The sequence below is a fragment of the Castor canadensis genome, chromosome 10, assembly GCF_047511655.1.
Source record: "Castor canadensis chromosome 10, mCasCan1.hap1v2, whole genome shotgun sequence".
NCBI classification, from domain to species: Eukaryota; Metazoa; Chordata; class Mammalia; order Rodentia; family Castoridae; genus Castor; species Castor canadensis.
Window position 1 is genome coordinate 2089660 of NC_133395.1, and position 20188 is coordinate 2109847.

The following is a 20188-nucleotide window of genomic DNA, read 5'->3' on the forward strand; positions in this document are numbered from 1 at the left end:
CCAGTGGCTGGGAAGGAAAACAGGAACGGTGATGGGAGAAAAACGGTCGTGAGACAGGAAGACGACACTGCGATGCCGAGGTTGAACCTTCGTAAGGAACAAATCTGTGAGCCAGTGGTTTATTACAAGCCGGTCCCTGAAGGTGGAAGAAATGGGGCAGAGAAGGGAGGCAGAGGAACGCTCAGCAGAGGCGGAGGTACCGGGTAACCACCGCAGTCAATCCACCTTTGGGGACAAACATAATTTTACATTTAAGTTAACTCTGTTTCCTACAGCAAACATTGTGCGAAAAACAGATTGCTAAGTACACGTTTACTTTGTCCCAGGACATCTTGGGATATTAAATCAAGGCAGTGCTGGTCCATTTTTAATCACCATACCAAAATACCCAAGCCTGGTACTTTATAAGGGAAAGGAGTTTGTTTTGACAATAGGAGTCTGAAAAGCCCAAGCTCAGGCAAGGGCCTCAAGCTGCATCACGAGGTAGATGGTGTCACATGGCGTCACCTGAGCAGAGTGGCAAGCAGCATGAAGAAGCCAGATGTGGGGTGGCCTCGCTCTCTGTCACCCACTCTGTGGTAGTAAGACCAACTGTGCCACACCTGGAGTGCTCCCACAGGCCCCCCCAGTTAGAGCTGTCACTGAGTTAGCGTGTCATCCCAATGACCAAGCTTTCTGCCATGAATTTTGTGTATGTGTGGGGGGTAGGCACCACACCCCACCCCACCCACAGCAAAGATATTCAGGAAATGCAAGACCATGTGTAGCTCTTCCTTTTAAAAATGTGGAAACTCAAATTCCCAACTAGGAAACTTGGAATACAAACAGCTCTGATGCACTTTTTAGGACAATTATAAGGTAAACATTCATGGCTTCCTCCTCAACTTTCATCAAGAGCATCCCAAGATCTGTGTCTCAGAGCAAGAGCTTTCCTTGACTCAGTGACGACCACCACACTTCACAGTAGAATCATAATTTTTAGCCGGAGCTGAATTTAAGTTTCTAGGGTGTGGCCTATAGTGCGTCTATCAGCACATGCTGATAGGAAAAGAAAGCACTCTGGAAGGACCAAGGTTCTGGTGTGAACAGCTGGGTAAACAGAGCACCATTAACTGAGGTAGTTGTTAGAAGAGGAACGAGAACTATTTCATGCCTTTGCTCATGGACATCGAGTTGAAAAGGGAGAGATTTTTTGACATTTGCTCTGGAGGTTGACAACTCCAGCGGAAGATGACATTTGGGAGACAGCAACCTAATGACACCAGGAAGGCACTGAAGTGAACCACCAGGGAAAGCAGGGAGAGCAGGCAAAGCAGGGCACAAAAGGGTGGCAAGCATGCTGGGAAGAGCAGTCATGGGGGCCAAGTGGGGGAGAGGAGCACAGAGCACTCCTGGAGAGAGGCCACCAGGCCAGGCAGGGCCGTGCGCCCTGGGCGGGCACAGGCTGGATGAGTAGGTGTGATCAGCGACTCAGCAGCAGGGCTACAGCTCCAGGAGCCAGATGACCTTCCTAATGTCAAGTCCACCTTTACAGAGAATGGACATCGTAACCCTAGCCCATCAGCTTCAGTCATTGGTGGCTAAAGATCTCATGACCCCAAGGTCATTGGTGGAAAAACTAAGTTTCATCTTCTTCATGGCCATATCTGGAGCAATCTGAATGTCAAAGTAAATTCTGGTTGTAATGGATCATTTAATTAAAAAAAAAGAATTAAAGAGACCATAGACACAAATAAGTAATAAATGGGGGAGAGAGAAAGCTGTTCCTTACAGCAGAAATGCTATGTCTGTCTCTATATGAGATGATGCTACATTGTTTTATTATTTACTGTTATATCAATAACATAGGATACCTAAACAACAGATACAGAAGAAACGCTGGAGACAGAAAATCACCAATCGATGCTAAACGAGTGGATGAAATTGAATAGGGACTGTTACTAGTCTTGGGGTACGTCCCTACAAATTACTAAACAGGAAGAGTGAAATGTCCCTTCACAGCACAGAAACTGGACAGACCATCCCAGAACCTCTTGGTCAAGCCAGACATCCCCAGCACTGGAGTAATGAACCTGGTGCCTCGCAGCGCTGGGCCTGAGGGAAACAGTCCCACCCCAGTGCACAGCTGAGTCCAGCTGCGTGGAACACCAGACAAGTCCAAAATGAGGGCTAGCTATGAAACAGTGTCAAGGTCAATAAAGTCCAAGGAAAGCTGAGGGTCTGTCCCACGTTCAAGAGATTCGAGAGAAGAGACAAGTGAGTGGGACCCTGACTCCATTCTGGGCAGGAAAGTAGTTACAAATGATGCCACCAAGTCAATTGATCCCACCAGAATCCAGGAGTTCCCAGCCCCCAGCTGCATCAGAATCAGAGACTTTGGAGCAAAGCCTGTTGCTGGACATTGGGGTCCGAGTCAGTAGGTCTAGAGTGGCCAAGAATTTGCATTTCCACCGTTCCCAGGACCTGATGCTTCTGGCCAGGGACCCCATTTTGAGAAGCACTGGATTAGACCACAGAACTGGGCCAGATGTTAAATTTCCCAAATTTGGTAAGCTGTGTTTATTGAAAGGAAGTCTGGTTACACACTGAGGTGAAGAGACTTAACTCATCTGAATTGAATCTCGGATGGTTTGCTTGTGTGTGTGTGTGTGTGTGTGTGTGTGTGTGTGTGTACAGAGAAAATGATAAACAAATGGTAAAAAATGAGAGATATTGATGGAACTAGCTAAAGAGCACATGGTAGTTTATTGGATGATTCTTGCAGCTTTCACAATTAAAATTATAGCAAAATTGCCACAGATACTTTCCAATAACATACAGTTCTTCCCTAAACAGTTGTCACCAGTGGCGAAGCTGATCCCCATCTTTGACCCCGTGATGTGTGTCCTGACACCTGTGCAGGGGGTATAGCGATAGCTTGCACGTCTCACCATGCAGAGCAAATGCTCCCTGATATGTAAGAAATTCATCAAACTCCTTAATTTGCCAATAAAGTTGAGTGTGCGTGTACCTTAGTCTGGAGAGAGGGTCGCTAGCTTTTGAAAAAATAAGAATTACTGCACTATAACAAGCACTGTGAAATCCAGACAAAATTACAGCTTCCTTCACCCTCTTAAGGAGGTTCAGTAAGAGCTGGGCAGGAGGTGAGGCCGCCATGCCTTCCGGTGCTCTTCCCATGGCCATGCTTCCAGCTCCATTTGTCCCCTCTTTAAGGCACCACTCTTCGTTCACCATCCCAGGAAGGATAAAACCAGCCATGCACACACCTGCAGCCCTGTGTCTTCAGAGGGGAAATTAGTCCTGTAGGAAAGATCCCATGTCAATAGCTCCCCAACACTCTTCAGGTCAATACAATGCAAAAGTGCTTGCAAATCATATGATTAGTTTAAGAATGACACCCCAACAATAGCTGCCTTCCTGATCCTGGAACTGGGAGACCCAGGTGGGGAGACTCCAGGAAGGAGTGAGAAGAGGCCCATTCTGCACGAGGAGTGGTGCCTTGTGCGTTGGCAGATTTGAACAGTTGGGCTCTCGGGATGCAGCCATTTAGTGAGGAGCGACTTCCCCTTTATCCCCCTCTGAAACATAATTGCATAATTCTGTTGATGACCTGCCCTGTTATTTTGCTGGCAATAAGTGAAAAGAGAAAACCTGCTATTTTTACATGAAAAAAACTACTCAAGCTTCATTCCCTGCAGCAGGGGCAATTTCACTGCTTCCTCTCTGCTATGATATCACAGTGCCACTGAGGAGGCTGGGACGGTCCCTGATTGAGCATACAGGGAGACTGGGGCGAGGAACTGAGGTCCACAGCAAGCAGGTGTGAACATTAGATGGAAATTACAGGCCATTAGGCCCAGTGCAGCCAGCCTCGGCCAGAGGAGCCCAACAACTCTGACTCAGCATCAGTGGAGGGGCACCTGGAGGGATCCCAGACACCTTCTGATTGTCCTTGGGGACCATGAGGGCTGTTGGGAGGTGCCACCCACCCTCCCAAACCCTCAACTCAAAAGCTACTGCCTCTCTCAGGGTCGCCAGCCCCCAAAACCCACAGTGTACAGTGCCTCACGCAGGTGGCTCCTCCCATGCTTCCTACCAGCTTCTTAGAGACACAGAAAGACAAGTCTGAGGTCAGAAAACCCTCTGGGATGCTGATCCCCTCTGGCTCTGACAGTGGGACTGAGCAAGGTCAAGACCTCGCTCTGCTGCAACATGGAGGTGACCACAGTACCTGCTCCACCCACCAGTGTGCAGGTTCAAAGAGACAGAGTGTAGCAAAATGCCAGGTGCCCGGTACACCCTGGATGACTGGTCACATCAGCTGCGAGTACCATTTTAACTGGGCCACATTTCTGTAACCTCAGCCAGGCACCTTCCACAGCCACACAAGTTAAGCACACGATAGCAATCAGGGACCTAAATACCCAAATGACAACCAACATGCAGAGTCAGGCTCGGGAGCAAGAGAAGATGGTCACTTTGAGGAGCCAGACACTTCTGGGTCCTGTCAGTGGTTGTCTTGGGGCAGGGGAGGATTCCCAGTACACAGGACCCCCAGGGTTTGGACCTTGAGGGAGGGGCCCCACCGAAATGCCCTCCAGCTGGAGCACTGCAGACCCAATGCCTCTGGCTCCTTGGGACTTACAGGAGGGAGTTGTTGGGAATGGGGAGAGTCAAGACAGGCAGGTGAACACAGGACAGATGGACAGTCCCATCTGTGACCAGCTCTCCTGTCTCCAACTCCTCCAGAGCCCGTAGTGCATCCTTCAGGTCACACACACACTCCTGAGAGGTTTGAGTTGTGTGCTGAGTCCACAGATGTGCCAGCCACAAATCTCAGGGATAGGACTCCCCAGTACGCTAGCCACCAGCCATATGCAGAAGTTAAACTAGCTGAGTGCCATATTTGAAATACACAATAGTCATGGCAGCCATAGCTAGCATAGACGGCACACAGAAAGTCATTGCCATTGTCACAGAGGCTTTGGTTGGTAGCCCCGTTTATGGAGCCACAGTTACCCAGATTGTGAGAGGAGGCCCAGCTGGGTCCCTGGGGGTGACAGGGGAGAAAATGGCGCTCTTCTGGGCAGGCAGAGCAAAGATAGTTTAGGCTTTTCTCCTTCTTCTTCTTCCTCTCCAACTCTCTGCCCCACAAAAGTTAATGAAGATTTTTATGTGCTAGTTTATAGCCACAGGGTCAGATAAATAACACTGTGTAATGGAGTCTTCTGAGGATACACCACGGGTCAGACATGTGCATAGACTTAGTTTTATCCTAGAAAGTCACCAAAAACAAGGAAGTCCTGAACACCCGGAAGTACGCCTCAGAGAGCCCACCTCTGGTCACACATTTGCATCAATGGCCCCCACAAACCTGCTTTGTGTGCCCTTCTTCATTTAAAGGTGCTTTATGTAATACAGTTGACTCTCCATATATTTGGGTTTTGCATCTACACATTCAACCAACAGAGGACTGAAAATGCTAAAGAAAACATTCACCTGTTCTGAGCACAACAGACTTTTGTGGTCATTCCCTGACCATGAGCACGGCAACTACTTCCACAGCACTGGGTGTCACAAGTCATCTAGAGACCACTGAAAGCCCATGGGAGGATTGCACAGTTAAATGCAAACCCTGCACCATGGCGCATTAGGGACTTGAGCATCTGCGGACTTTGACATTTTCAGGAGTCCAGGACCCCAGCCCCTGTGGACCCTGAGGGGTGAGTGAATACGCTGTGTTCATAACATGGAACTCACTGCCATCAGTGCTGAGACTCAGGCCTGGACCACGCTCACCTGGTAGCATATTTTGTCTGTGAGGCATGGTACAGTCTTCATGCCTGGACACTAGACAGTATTGCACACAGGCATAGGGACCATTTGAAAGCAGCAGAGTCCCCAAGAAAACACACAATGTGGGAAGTGAGACAGCAAAGGACACGTGTGAGAGCTGAAACGAGTAGAGGGTGCTCTTACTCAGCCTCTGGGAACACGTGAGGAAAAGATGTCAGGAGTTCAGCCCTCTTCCTTCTCAAACCTGTCCGTGTACTGATTCAGGTGTTACAGATACATTTTAGTGGGCAGTTGGTTGCTCATATGTAATCCACAAATTATGGGGATTGACTACTTAACATTTAACACCACTTTACCCTCCTGAAACAGTGTCTAAAATGAGCCAAGTACGGTTGGTCTGCTGGAGCCCAAAAGCCTTCTCCACGTCTGCATTCACACATCAAGTCTCTGGTTTGGGATCCTCCAAACAAAGAATGAACCATGAAGTATGCGTGGCAGATGTTCTTATCCAAATTTTCAAATGAGGAAACTGAGGTACAGGATATGAAATCTGTTTCCCAGACACAAAGTCTCTGGGCTGAGGAAATACTCAGGTACTCACTCCCTCCATCCTGATTCTCCCTGTAAACACGTGTGATGCTCCCTGACTCCCCATCCATCCACCGACCCCTCGAGGAGCCAGGTGTGAGGGTCTCACCTGACAGAACAGCCCTGCCTTTCCCCACGGCTTCGGTGACTCTCCAAGTTCTAGGATCTGAGTGAGTACCCAGGAAATGACAACTTTCTGGAGGGTGTGGTTAGAATAGAAGGCTCACGTCTGCTCCCAGCTGACCCAGCAGCTGGAATTTTTCTCTCAGACAGTTGAGGTTTCATGGCGCCCTTTCCATCTGCTGCTGTTGGGGGCAGTGTGGAAAGACAGGAGGCTAAAGCTGGCAGCCTGGCCCACAGGGTCATCCGCACCCATCAGTGGGAGGTGTGTGGAGTCTCCCACACCCTAAAACTGACCAGAAGCTAAAATCTCTACTGGCTTTTATCGTTCATTCATTCTTGCTACCAAATGTTCCACTGTGTTTCGTCTGTGTGAAATGCAAAGGAGAGAAGCCTGCCTTCCGGTCATCTGTGGTCAGCTCCCTTCACGGCCAGCACGAAGGCCTCCTGGCCTTGTTAGCAGCTTCCTCCTCCCCACACCACCACCCTGGAGGACCTGTATCGGACCCCTGCCTCCTTGCTCTCCCGAGAGAGCAGGGACCACAAGCTGCTAGTAGAGACTTCCCTCCCCACAAAGGCAGGACCCCACTCCCTAAGTCCCCATCCTCTCCACATCCAACCATGGGTCCCCGGAAGACAGTGCAGTGCTGCTCGTGCCAGTGGGGGAAGGAGAGGAAATGGTGCTAAGCAGGTCTTCTACACGTGTTTGTTGTCTTGGACCGCGAACTTGTCATTACCTCTAATTTCCCTCCTTTTCACCACCTCAGCTGTCAAACAAGCTGAAGATTCTCCAGGGAGACAGAGCCAGACGCTCAGAAGAAAGATGTCACGTGAGCTGCATGACCCCCACCACCCCATCACTGGTTCTGAGCACCGGCACCTGCTCTTTCCTGAGGGGCCTCCCGGTCTGCTTTTTCATTGCTGTCAAGTCTGGAATGCAATTTCACCATATCTTACTACTGTAGGAAAAACCTGGAGCTTCCTCAGGGTGTCTGTGCAATGCACCTTTAGTTTGTTTCCATCACTCAAGAGCTAATGGGAGGGGTTAAACTGAAGCTGAGGCAGGGTGAGATCAGGCCGGGAAGAAACAGCCATGTGCTAGGGGACACAGCCTGGGGACACAGCAGAGGCTGCAGATCACGTGCTGCTACCAGATATCCAGGAGTTCTAGGCCATCGGAAAAAACCCATCACCTCCAACCTTCCCTACGGTGTCCCCAGCCCCATGTCTTGCACACCTTGCTTCTCACCCTTTCTGGAAATAAACAAAATAAGCTCCCTGGCTGGTGCCACATGCACTGGATCTGGGGCAGGGAAGAGATACCTTGAGCATAGCCAATGGACAGACCTCTGCAGGCAGGGAGCCCCACGAGGAGCCAGGACAGCTCTGCCTAGCTGTGGGAGAGGGAGACCCCCCCCCCAACTCTGAGCCCTTCTAACACTCACTGACAGCTCCTGGAAGACACTGGGTGTGTGGCTCCTCTACTCTCTGAAGAAGCAGACTGCCATGGGTCGCGTGGCATGGTGACATGCTCTGGGTTCAGAACCCCACACGTCCAGGTCCATCATCCCAGTTCAGCCCCAGTCTACACCTACCCTGGGTCCTGTAAGGCTGGGATACGTGATAGACCAGGAAAGCACCTTTTCCTTAAAGACGTGACAAAGTTGAATCTGGTTGAAATAAAAGCCTTAGACATAAGCCCTGACAGTGAGGAGCAAAATGCACATCTCTCCAAAGCAGCCCCCAGCCTGCCAGGCCTGTCCACCTCGCCAGGTCAGCACACTGCTCTGGGGTCAGCCTCTGGCCCGCAGGTGGCATCCTGAAATGAGCAAGTTTGCAGCTAAGCTTGGCCTCAGGCCAACTTGGACACCAGCCACCCTCCATTTCTGTTGTGTGCAGCCCTGGCCTGGTGGACGTAGGACTTCAGAGGCGCCCTTTTTCTGTCACATTCCCTGCTGCCTTCACACTTCATTTTCCCAAGCCCTGTCTTCAAGAGGTCCCCTCATTCTTGACCTGAGTATCTCATATTAAATAAGACTAGGGCCACAGCAACTATCTAGAAGTGACAGGAAGAGTGGCTGGACCTTGGTCCCATCACTGGGTTCTGATCCATCACTTCACTGGGCAGGTGGAGCCCAGTCATGGGGCTCACAGCTAGCTTGTCCTTCAATGACCTCAATGGAAAGGTCTCATTTTCTGAAGGGCAAACCTGCAGGATGAGGCGCGCCCTCCGGATGGGTTCAGAGAACCGAGGGGCGTTTGCACTGGCACATCTCAGGGAGGAAGCTGCACAGCCATGTCCCAGAGCTCGCTGTGAGGCCAGTTGCTGCCCCTTGACTCTAAGACCAGCTCCCACTTCTGCCTCTACTTCCGTGGCTCAGTCTCCTGAGCAAAGACTATGACACTCCAGTTGGGGACGCCGAGTGGCGCAGACATTGTACATCTTGTACATGCCACAATTCATGTCATGACAGAGCCTTAGGCAGCAATGTGAAGTGTGGGGACTTATTTATCAAACTAGGCCATCCCCTGGCAGAGGCAGCATCCCCCAGTAAGACCAGTTTGGACAAGGCAGCCTGCAGCAGGTGGCAGAGGCCGTCCACCAGCAGGATAGGACTCCCCCACCACCATCACCACCACTCCGCCTGCTCACCCCTAGAGACAGCTCTGCTCCTCAAACTCCCACCTCCCCGTTGAGGGGGCCAGTGTGGCGAATGTGCGGGTGTCAGCACAGCACGCCTTATTCCTAGGACAAGACACAGGTGCATTCAGAGTTTGGAAGAGCTCTCCAGGACAGGGGGCTTAGCCACGGTGGCTTCCTGACCAGAGAGCAGGCCACAGCTTCAGCATGGCTCAGTGTAGATGGAAGGGCCCTCCTGATTGCTTCTGTCCTGTTCAGCGACCCCTAGAGCATTTTTCAGTACATATGCTCCTCGGTTTACCAGGGAGCTACTCACCTGACCTACCCTCGCTGCGCCCAGCCCACCTCAAATGTGCTCTCCGCACCCACGCTAGCCTGCAGCTGAGCAACGCCATGTACGCTGCGCGTTTTTGAAAATCCCATGTGATGTACTGAACCCCGAGCTGAAAGTGAAAACCAGGATGACTGCATGGATCATACTTCCACGCCAATGTTGAGTCAAAAAGTGGTTCATAGCCAGCCATCACAAGAGCGGGACCATCCGTATTTAAATTTAAAAATTCATGCAGTGTCCTCAGGGACAACTTGGCAGGCATGGACAGGTTGAAGGAGGAGATTCACTTTCTCCACACCCCCAACAATGTCAAGAGGCCCGGGTGTCCCCGTGAAGATGAGCCCTGAGTCTGGCCAGCTCCTTAGGCCACCACAAAACAAGCAAGGTGGCACTATTTTCGGGTACGAGTCTCAAAGCACCCTTTGCCATCTCTGCGGAAGCCACACGTGCGCGCATCCTCGGGGCTCCTGGGTCATGGGGTGGCTCACGGTCCAGATCAGCATGAGCAGACAGGGATCACCCACCCACCCCAGAAAGCTTGGAAAGTGGGCGAGCTGCGCTTCTGGCTGAAGAAGAATGAATGGAAGTCCTGGGAGCCCTGACTGGACAGGCCCGAGCATGCAGGTGAGCAAAGTCAGTGTCCTGAAGAGCACGACACTCTCTTTAACAAGGTGAGTCCCAGAGAGGGGCTGGTCCAGACTCTGGCCTGGGTCTGTGGGAATGTGTGGAAGTTAGGACCAGAGGCCTTTGCAAAACCAACAGGAAGGTGCTGATCCTGAAAGGACTGTGGGCTGTGCGTTTGATTCTGCGTAGAGCCCGTCTCCCCCAAGGGGGCGATGGACTATTTCAAGTCAATGTCTTCTTTTTGTAAAGCACGTTTGTGCCCAGGATATAAAACAAAACGTTTTGTCCCTTCAAAATAGAGCAATCTGTGCCTTTCTGAAAACCAAATGATCTGACGATGGGGATGATTGCACAGGTATTGCTTCAAGATTCTGCTCGCTCTGCATCTCTCACAAATCTAAACCTTCCCTCTGGCTCCTCTCTACCTGAGGACCTCAGGGAAATGGATGGTGGAAGACAGATTTTCTAACAGTAATCAATCCAGACATCCTTCCCTTCTTAGAAACCCAGAAATTCTTAAATTAAAAATTGTTTCAGGGTTGAAGAGTAATTCAGATTATGGTCTTTCATTGACTCCAAGTTGTTACAATAAAAAGAGAATCCTGACTGCGAGGATCTTAACGCATAAGAAAGTGGGTATTCGTATGGATGACCCACTGGGAACATGCCCCGTGCGATGTATTAGCAGTTAAACTTTGCCTCAGCCTGCGACTTAGACCTTACCATCTCCCAAGTGTCACCCCCAGGGGCAGCTAAGGCTCAGAGGATGAAGGGACGTGCTCAGGGTGAGACCCATGGATGTGTTCAGGCAGCTGGCTCCAGGGACTCACACCCACCATTTTTCAACCATATGTATCTCTGCCGCCATGAGAGGAGCCCACTCTCCGTGAGCGATGTCGTGCCTCAATGCCAGCATCTGGTCAAGGCTCATCAATGTCCAGCTACTTGCAAAATTTAACAAATACCATAGTCTTAATGAGAGCATGGAAATGGAATCCACAGCTATTGGCTGGAGACGTGTGTAATCCAGGAGACCACGGGTTACTCTGTCCTTAGATCAAGATAAAGAAACCCCTGTCCTGAACCCCACACCTCAGAGCTTCCTGGACACCCCTACCCCAGCAAACAATGACCAAAGGGACATGCCCTCTCGGATAGGAGCACCCCAATAGCACAGCATGGGTACCTGAACTCAAAATGCTCTGCACAGACAAGTTCTCAGACTTGTCTCCCAAACAAGAGTCACAGCTGTCTGTGAGATGCAGGCACAACTGAGATATGTGGGGCAGTGACTTCAGAGCCAGCTGGGCCAAACCTACAGATTCCTGTGTGGAAGTCCCAAAGGCAAGAATGCCATGTTCAAACCAGGCCTTAGGTGCTGTAGGCACACTCACCAAGGTAGACAGAGCCTGGGTGCTTGGTAGGTTGGTTTACAACTAAAATGTGCAGACTCAGAACACCTGGGTCTCCATTTGCCCTCTCACTCTGGGCCCCATGGATACTATGCATGGGAACTCAGCTGTGCATGTTTTTGGAGTTTAGCTGCTTGCTTGATGGATGCTCAGGCAGCAGGACCAAGAAAATAAGAATGCATGTCATTCGGCCTGAGGTCAGTGCAAATAACTCCTTTATTTGAGCTACAGGAAAGGTGCCCCAGAGAAAGAGCCAGTGACAGAAATGGAGAAGATAATAACCAACAAAATCCAAAACAAGGGGGAATCCTACACTTACATGCAAAGGGGATAAGCCACTTTAAAAGAATTAAAATGACCCAGGATGGAGAGACAATCATGCTGGCCCACACAGGCACAATACACCATTTTTTAAAAATAGTCATAATATCGCTCAGTGTTGCAAATTGTAGCTACTATGCAGTTAATTCTTTTTCCTTTAATGATGTGATTTCAAAATCTTTGCTATAAACTGAAGAATGCTAGCAAAAATGTTTATAGCAGTACCCAACCACAATGATAAAAGTAAAACCACCCGGCTAGACGATCCACGCTGTGAAATGCACCTTTAATGCATACAGTTGGTCTTCATGTCCACGCATGCACAAATCAATGGACTGTGGATCAAAAATGTTCAAAACATAATTCCATCTGTGAACATGTACGAACATTTCTCTTATCATTCCCTAAGCCATACAGGAAAACAAGGACTTGCGTTCACATTGTATTGGGTTATCCTAAGTCTGTAGAGATGATTTGAAGGCCACGGGAGGACTGCACAGCTTATGTACAAACATAATTTCACATAGGGACTGGGCATATGAGAACCTGAGTGTTTTCGGGGTGGGGGGGTCCTGGAACCTGTCTTCCAAAGACCAATCTTCCATTTTCTTCGTAGCCACCACACTGAATCACAAAGACTTGTACATCCTTTAAAATTAAAGCTAGCAGCTGTTTCACAATATAAGGCAACACTGAGGAAGAAATGAAAATTAACTATAATTGTAGTTCCCACTATTGCCTCCAGAAATAAGTACAATCCTAAATCCTCAAACATCAATCATGAAAACCATGGTGTGGGAGATGAGTATGTTCTCTGTGTTGAGAATGTGTACCAGATATTTCCAGAATGATTAAAAATCCTTCTACTGAATACTTTCTCCCAGGGGCTAGAAATTTTGATGTAATAATTATATTCTAAAACATAATTTTAACTTTACAAGAAAGTAAAGAAATGTTTTTTAAATGTGTCTAACACTTTCACAGAACACAGGAGTCATTTTTCTTCACTTTCAAGAGAAATTCCTGGTCTGTGACACTCAACAAAATGTTTAGGGTGAAGCTAAAACTGGGATGAAATGTAACATTGCACATTTCCAGGTTTGTCTCACGGTAGGCTGTATTTTTCAGCAATAACTGAAGGAAAGCTCAGCCATCATGTTTATGAGATGCGAGGTGAGGTTTGCAGATCTGTGCTGGCCGGGTACAAGGGACATTCCTCTGTAAATAAATTCCTGGTTTTCAGCAGCACAAGGAAAAGAACATCTTCAAAGTAGTGACAGGCTTTGTGCTACATCTTTGAACTTCAGAGATGTGGTTTGCATACAGCAGCTGAAAAGCATTTAACTTCAGCCCTAAAGTTTCAGAAAGGAGAAGGTCAAGGAGGGCAGGAATGAAGCAGAAAAAAGAAAGAAAGAAACACCGCTGCAAACTTGACAGATAATTATCTGCACAACGTCCTTTGCAACTGTCAGCGTGGCTGTCAGAGTTAAAATGCAGCACCCAATGTGGCACCCACATAGCCAGGAATTTTCCAATGTGCAGAAGTCACTGGCTTGAACCCCAATTCCCTAACAAATAAAAATACACATTCGCACCTATTTCTGATTTGACATCTGTTCCTGTCTTGAAGGGAAATCTAGTCCTACCGTGGTTAAGTACATGTCACTGGACGGTAGAAGACTGAGGGCTTAGGTGACATTCAGGGAAGATAGAGGTCCCTAAGCTCAGTGAAGACGGGTGTCACCACACTCTCCATGTGATTATCTCGCTTGTGCCTGATGGACAAGAGCAACTCACCTGAGTTCGGCAACATTAGCCAGCAAGTTGAAGCATCACAAGAGCCACACGGAGGCTCCCCCTGTCCTTTCTGCTCCCTCCTCCACCTGAGTCCTGAATTCTCCAGCTAAAAACAGATCATTACAGGCAAACTAAGACAGGGGGCCCCTATCAGAACAGCCATTTGATCCTTGGTCCATGCTCCGAGTTCTGTCCCTTCTGCCAGCAGAGGGTGTTTAAGCAGCCAGTCCTATTTGTCAAAGGTCACAAGCGCCGTGTCTCTGCATGGCACCTCCTCACGGTGGACACCAACCCACTCTATTCACAGAACCAAGAAGCCGCCATTGCCACCATTGGTCCCCATAGCAGGAGTCAGGAGCCTGGTGGTGGGTGGTGAGCCTGACTGGCCCCCAGACAGGAAGAGAGCCTCCCTGTCCAGGTAAGAGGAGCCTCAACCCACAGAGGAATGCAACGCCATGACACATGAGCCTGGAAGATGGCAGAACCTGGAGTAGAGCCCCCAGCCGCTCTCAGGGGATTTATGGGCTCACCTGAGAAAGTTCTGGATCACCCAACTCCCACACCTGTCAGTGCGTTCCCCATGTCCTCAAGCCATGCATGTGCGTTCATGTCCCCAGGGCTGGGCAGACAGCATCTTTCAGGAAAGAAAAAGCAGTTTGCTCCCTCAGGAGCTGCCAGGGCTGAGTCAGGAGCACTTTCCTCTTGGCCGGCCCAAGGCCAGCACCAGGGCCAGAGCAAGGGTGGGGCGTGAACTGACCTCAGGAGTCATTCTATGCTTTAATATTTAAAATTCCACTGACAGGGACTGGGGTTGAGATTCAGGGGTGAGCCCTTGCCCAGCATGTGTGAGGCTCCAGGTTCTATTCCCAGTGCATGATTGATTGATTGATTGATAGATAAAAATCCAACAGCAGCAAAATCTTGTCCATTTTATTTGATGGAAACTCACCTTACAAAGTGACTCCACCTTTCATTTCCAGTCTGAAGGCCCATGGAGTCCAATGTCCCCTTCTCACCTTCAATGCCTTCTCTAGGGGTAGGGCAGCTTTGTGCCCAGCCATGCTTGGAAGGCCATAATCTATAACCAGCTTGTGCCATGGACCCTTTTCACTATAGAGTGGAGTGTATGTGAAGAACCATCTTGGTCTCCCAAAGCGGGAGTCAGAGGGCACAGTGGTAGAGAGCTAGCCTGGTATAGAGAAACCCTGGGTTACACTCCCAGAACCACATACGCACACACAAAAAAAGTCTAACAAAACAAGGGACAGTGCAAACAGCTTGTCCCTATCTCTTTTTTAAAGAGGATCAGGCACAAAGCTGCCCTGGGCAGCTGGAGGCCGCAACCACGTCGCCCACTTCCCCTGCAACAAGACTCAGCTGCTCCCACTTAACATCAAACACCTCAGATGAAAATAAGCGACAGTGTTTGCATTAAACGCCGATGATTGAAAGGAGAACTTTTCACCTGGCCCCCCAAAGCGTGCAAATGAAGGAAATGATGATTTTTTCAGCTTGAAGCTGTGCTCGTGCCTGATCAACAATTTCCATATTGAATAAAATCTATTTCTCATCATTTCTCCCCTGGTAAAACGCTCTGGGAACTTGCATTTATAAGTTTCCATTACATGAAGTTGAAAGGTAATTCTTTGACAATTAGTGAGCTTTTCTTTCACAATGCAGGAAAAAAAAAAGCCATCACCGTGCACAGCTCTGCCAGCAGAAGGGACTTGGTGGGGGGCGGGGGTTGACAAAGTGCATAATGAGCCCAAAGCATCCTGGAGTTTTCCCCCCAAGATGAACCTGAGACATTCAAAAATCAGAATTTATTAAGGTGCTCGTGATATTGTACAGTGGCTGAGTAGAACCCTCATTTTGAAAGACTTCAATGGAAGTAATCTTTGCTAGGGTAGAAAGAGCACAGAGGTATGTTAGCGTGGAACTGTAGCTCAAGTTTACACTAATTGGATAATGACACAGATTACTACAACTGTCAGCTTCCACTGTGCCTTTAAAAGTTCCTTTTGTCAAGCACGTAATTCATTGTTAAAATACCAAAACAACACATAAACGCCTGATAGCCAACAGTAACCCACATACGTCCCTGCCCTGTCGGTGAGCAAACAAGCCTCCTCGCTCCCCTCACTTTCCAGTTTCGGTTCCTTTCCAAGGGGTGGGCTCCCCCTCGCTGATTCAGCTTCTCTGGAAACTGCCAAAGTTTACTGGCTGAAAATTGCACACGTCAGTTTCTCCATTCTTCAGTTCTGAATCAAGAATGGAGTTTACAGAGTCCTCAAGCTAAGCCAGAAAAATGCCTCTTATTCCACACGACCCTCAGAAAAAAAAGGTGACACAGAGTGAGCTAGGAAGCAGCTAGGCAAGGACCTTCATCCTCCTACACTCCAAACCCAGCGGGAGAGACTGGCCACTGGAGATGGCCCTGCCCACACTCCAACCTACGTGCTGCTGAGTCTTCACTTCATCATTTTTTTTGTTTTTCCCTTAAACTAAATTCAGAGCCAAGAAAAGAGAACTTAAACAGCAACCACAAATTATTCCCAGAACAACAGGAGCTTTCTACCCCAAGGCAGTGTCCTTTCTTGTGCTCACACTCTCACCAGGCAGGTGCACACACTTAATGATACAGCACCGCCTTCCATGGCAACAGAAAATGACCTCAGAGGAAAGACCCCCAAGCATAAGTCCAGGAACACCAAGGCTACTTCCACAGTCCAGCCTAAAGGTGGGGACGACACCATCTTTGCAATCGCCAGAGCACAACTTTCTGCCAACTTGCCGTCAGCGAAATGTCTGGTGGAACAGCCGCAGTCCCCGCAGTTCCAGTGGCGTGTCCCTCTGGTGAGAACCTCCAAGCTGTCTGGCAAACGTGGCTCTCAATGGAAGGAAGCCACCTGTGCCCAGCACCAGTAGTCACCACGCCACTGGCCTCCAAGGAGCCATGCATGGCTACAAGGGCAAACGCAGCCTCAGTGGCCATCGGGTCCCCTTGAGGTCCCACTTGTGCCATCTCAGAGGCACAGCAGCCCTGATCCACCTGAGAGCCAGGTGGAAGTCATCACAGTTCACAGCCAGACACAGTTCTCCCTCAGTGACCCCTGTCTGGCTCTCTCCTTCCCCACCTCCCCCACAGCACTTAGCAGAAAATTCAAAACAAGTTGTCGTCTCAGCTCTTCACCCCTGTCCCAGCTGAGCCCAAGGACGCCTTCCTGCGACTGCCAGGGGACCCAGTCAGCCTACCTGCCAGGCTCCCTCCGTGTCCAGATGCTGCCCAGCGCCTGGCCGTGGACCTCTCCGTCCCAGTCTACTCCTGCGAACGCCTCTCGTCCTGAGGCAGCGGGCTGGGTTGCCAGCCTCTGCTGCAGCCTCGGCAGTGATGAGCACAGCTTGAGACCATCCACAATTAAGCAAATACAGTGTGGCAGCAACAAATCACCCAGGAAAAGCAGCGCGCAAATAAAGCCAAGTACCCTTTCAGAGGGATGCTGGAGGTGCAGTCCCCAAATGCCACATTGCTTCTTCAAGATCGCTCCAGCCAGCCCCTTCTGCTATTTTTACTGTACCATAATGCACTAGGTCTGGCTTTTACCCTATTGAAAGAACATGAATATATTATTATTCACACAAAAGAGCAGGTTATTGTTTATGAATTACCAGCCTTCCCAGCAACAAAGGCTATTTTCATAAGAAAACTCAATTTCATTTTAGCTCCAATTTGATTACCAGCTGAAGAAAAGAAACTCTGCTCCTAACCCTCAAAGGATTTTTATTCATACCATTGAATGGGTTTTATTGCTTCCTTTTCAAAACTGACGTAGAAAGCTTTTAGAGTAAAACACTGACAAAAAATTATTGCGCTGCTATTTTGTGCAATACCAGAGCTGAAGAGGGGCAATGATTTCTCAGCCATCCTTCAGTGTACTTCCCAATGGCGAAGGCTGGAATTAATGACAGAGCAGAGAGAGGAGGCAAGCTAAGGTCTCACAATGCACGTCAAATCTAAATGATCACTATACATTGAAAAGCCCCCAAAAGCCCACAGCTGAGTGATTCGTGGCTTTCACAAGAAAGACAAGCTTGAAGAGTTTATTGCCCCACAATTTGCTCGGAATTATCATAAAAATGAATGTGGAGGCTGAATGTCACCCCGGCATGCTCCAAAAAACACACACCCAGGGACAAAGTTCACGCAGGAATTATCACTGCACAACCTCACGTTGCCAGACTCAGGACTCTGGGTGGCCATTATCAGGGCTTCACTCTGCCAGGCTCGCCTGGGCTCCCAGGAGAATCTCTCCAGCACACTGAAACACGTTTCTATCCTCACAATTTTTAAGTGGGAAAAACCTGCAGCTGCAAACAATGGCCCAGCCCGGGATGCTCTCGTCCAACCCAGGCTGCCCGAGCTGCACTCGCCCGCTGTGGGTCTCTCACCTCGTTTGTTGTCCTTCCCCAAGAAATCGGGAAGTTGCAGGGATTCGAGTGCTCCAGGAACAGCGTGGGGGTAAATGTTTAAATGATACAGGTATTATCGTAAAAATGGCTCTCGCCACATGCCTGGCACTTCTCTTTTCATTGAAATTTGAGCAATAATGGCTGGGCTCCTGGGGTTGTCAAAGAAACCTGCACTTGGTATTATGCAAATAGAGTCTATGGTATAATAACCCGTTGCTCAGGACTGGCTGCCAGCCTGCTGCTCCCATGTGAACCTCAGGTGAGATGGGACCATCCCATCCAGGACCCGTGGATTCACCAGGTTTCACTACCTCCTGTCCCTGGTTTATGCAGCACAGTCGGGACTTACAAGTGAAGAACTTGTGATCTTCAGTGTTTATATTGAAAATCAAAGCAAAGCTAAAAGTACCCAGCTGGCCCCACATCATAGAGTGATTGGGCCGGATCTCCAATACAGTCAACCCTCCAGCCCATCTCACTCAAGTCAAACAAGTCTCAGTGCAGACAGATGAGCCGGCTGTTCTCCAAGCCAGGTCTGGGTGACATACAGAGGTTATGTTTTCTTCTTGAGTGATCACACACATCCCAGGAAAGGCTGGCCCAGCTCAATCCAATGACCTTGAACTCAGTCCCAATTGCTGGCCCCATTAGGGCTTCCACCTGTAACCCAGGCTTCCTCTGGGACCATGGAGTGCCACACGCAGCTAAGGTGTGCTCCATGAGTAAGTGTGCTGCTCTTTGCTATAGACTGAGTGACTTCACAGCACCTGACCATCACTGTTCTGGCTGCGATAAACCACTCTTCTTGACTTCCTTCACTATTGCTCTGGAGTGACCATGATTCAGTGGCCACTAGCCCTGGATCTCAACAACACCGAGGCTAATATTTTTAGCAAAGTAAACATCCCTCTACCATCCTTGTGCTCTGAACATATCACTGTACACACTGGGATGGTGACATAAGCCAAAAAGCTTAGGCATAGTTCACCTTTCTTGAAGTGCCTTCCACTTCTGCACACACAGCCTGTTCAGTTACTGAAACACAAGTCAGTTCTATGGTAAGCCATTCAGCAGTGACATTCTGACATCACTCTGAGCACTGGATTAGCAAATCCTGGGCCTCTGGTCCATGTTTTTTGTCAACCAACTAATACATAGCCTTATTTATGTGTGTTTCTGTTTAAAGATTCCTTATTTAATATAATGTTGATTCATTCACATTGAAATCACAGTCCATGGCACAATGAGTGGTGCCTGAACAAGCTGCATCTCACCCATGTTCTCAACATGAGGCTACCATGGCTTAGGACACAGCAGCTCAGCCTGGGCTAGGGTGTTTGAAACAGGAAAATAGCACAAAGCACAAAAATCAAAAAGCATGGGCCTCAGGAGACCGTGGCAGGGACACTGTGCATGCAAGCCAAGTCCTCCTGTTTGAGATCCACTGGGTACACGCATGCTGGCAACACACAGCCACACATTCCTCACCATCCTCCATGTGAGCCGCCCCATGAGGTCCTCCAGGATTAATCCTGGGTCAATCCCAGAGTTAGGAATAAATTCTGGCAAGTGCTGAATTCACAAATACAGAATACATAATGAGGATCAATTTATTTTTATGTTTTTACTTAAGGCTGTTTGCTGTCATGTCTAGAAAGTCGCTATGAGCTGAATTGGGTCTCTCCATCCCCCAAAATTCACACACTGGAGGCCAAAGTCCAGCACACGTGCATTTGGCCATGAGGCTTTGGGAGGTAATTAGGGTTAGATGAGCCCCTAATGGTGGGGCCCTGATCCCACCCATCAGTGGCTTTACAGAAGAGGAAGGGAGAGAACCCCCGCAATGGGAGGACACAGTGTGAAGGTGGCCATTGCAGGCCGGGAGGAACCCTCCCCAGAAACCACATTGTCCTTGGACACGCAGCCTCAGGACTGTGAGGAAGCAGATGTCCACCGGTTAGGCCCCCAGGGTCTAACCCCAGGGTGTGGTGCTTTGTTTGGTAGCTCCAAACAAAGGTAGAGGTAGCAGAACAGGAATGAGCCCCAGACCAGCCAGCAGTGCCAGCTGAACCCCTACTACTTGTC

General features: G+C 49.2%; 1 long non-coding RNA gene across 1 annotated transcript in view; it reads right to left on the bottom strand.

The window, feature by feature from the left end:
• Positions 1 to 17291, bottom strand: part of LOC141411417 (uncharacterized) — a 559189-nt gene extending 541898 nt beyond the window's left edge. The window contains exon 1 of the long non-coding RNA XR_012436131.1: positions 16889 to 17291. This is a non-coding gene — a long non-coding RNA (uncharacterized lncRNA). The remainder of the gene's footprint in view (positions 1 to 16888) is intronic.
• Between the last annotated feature and the right edge of the window lie 2897 nt (positions 17292 to 20188).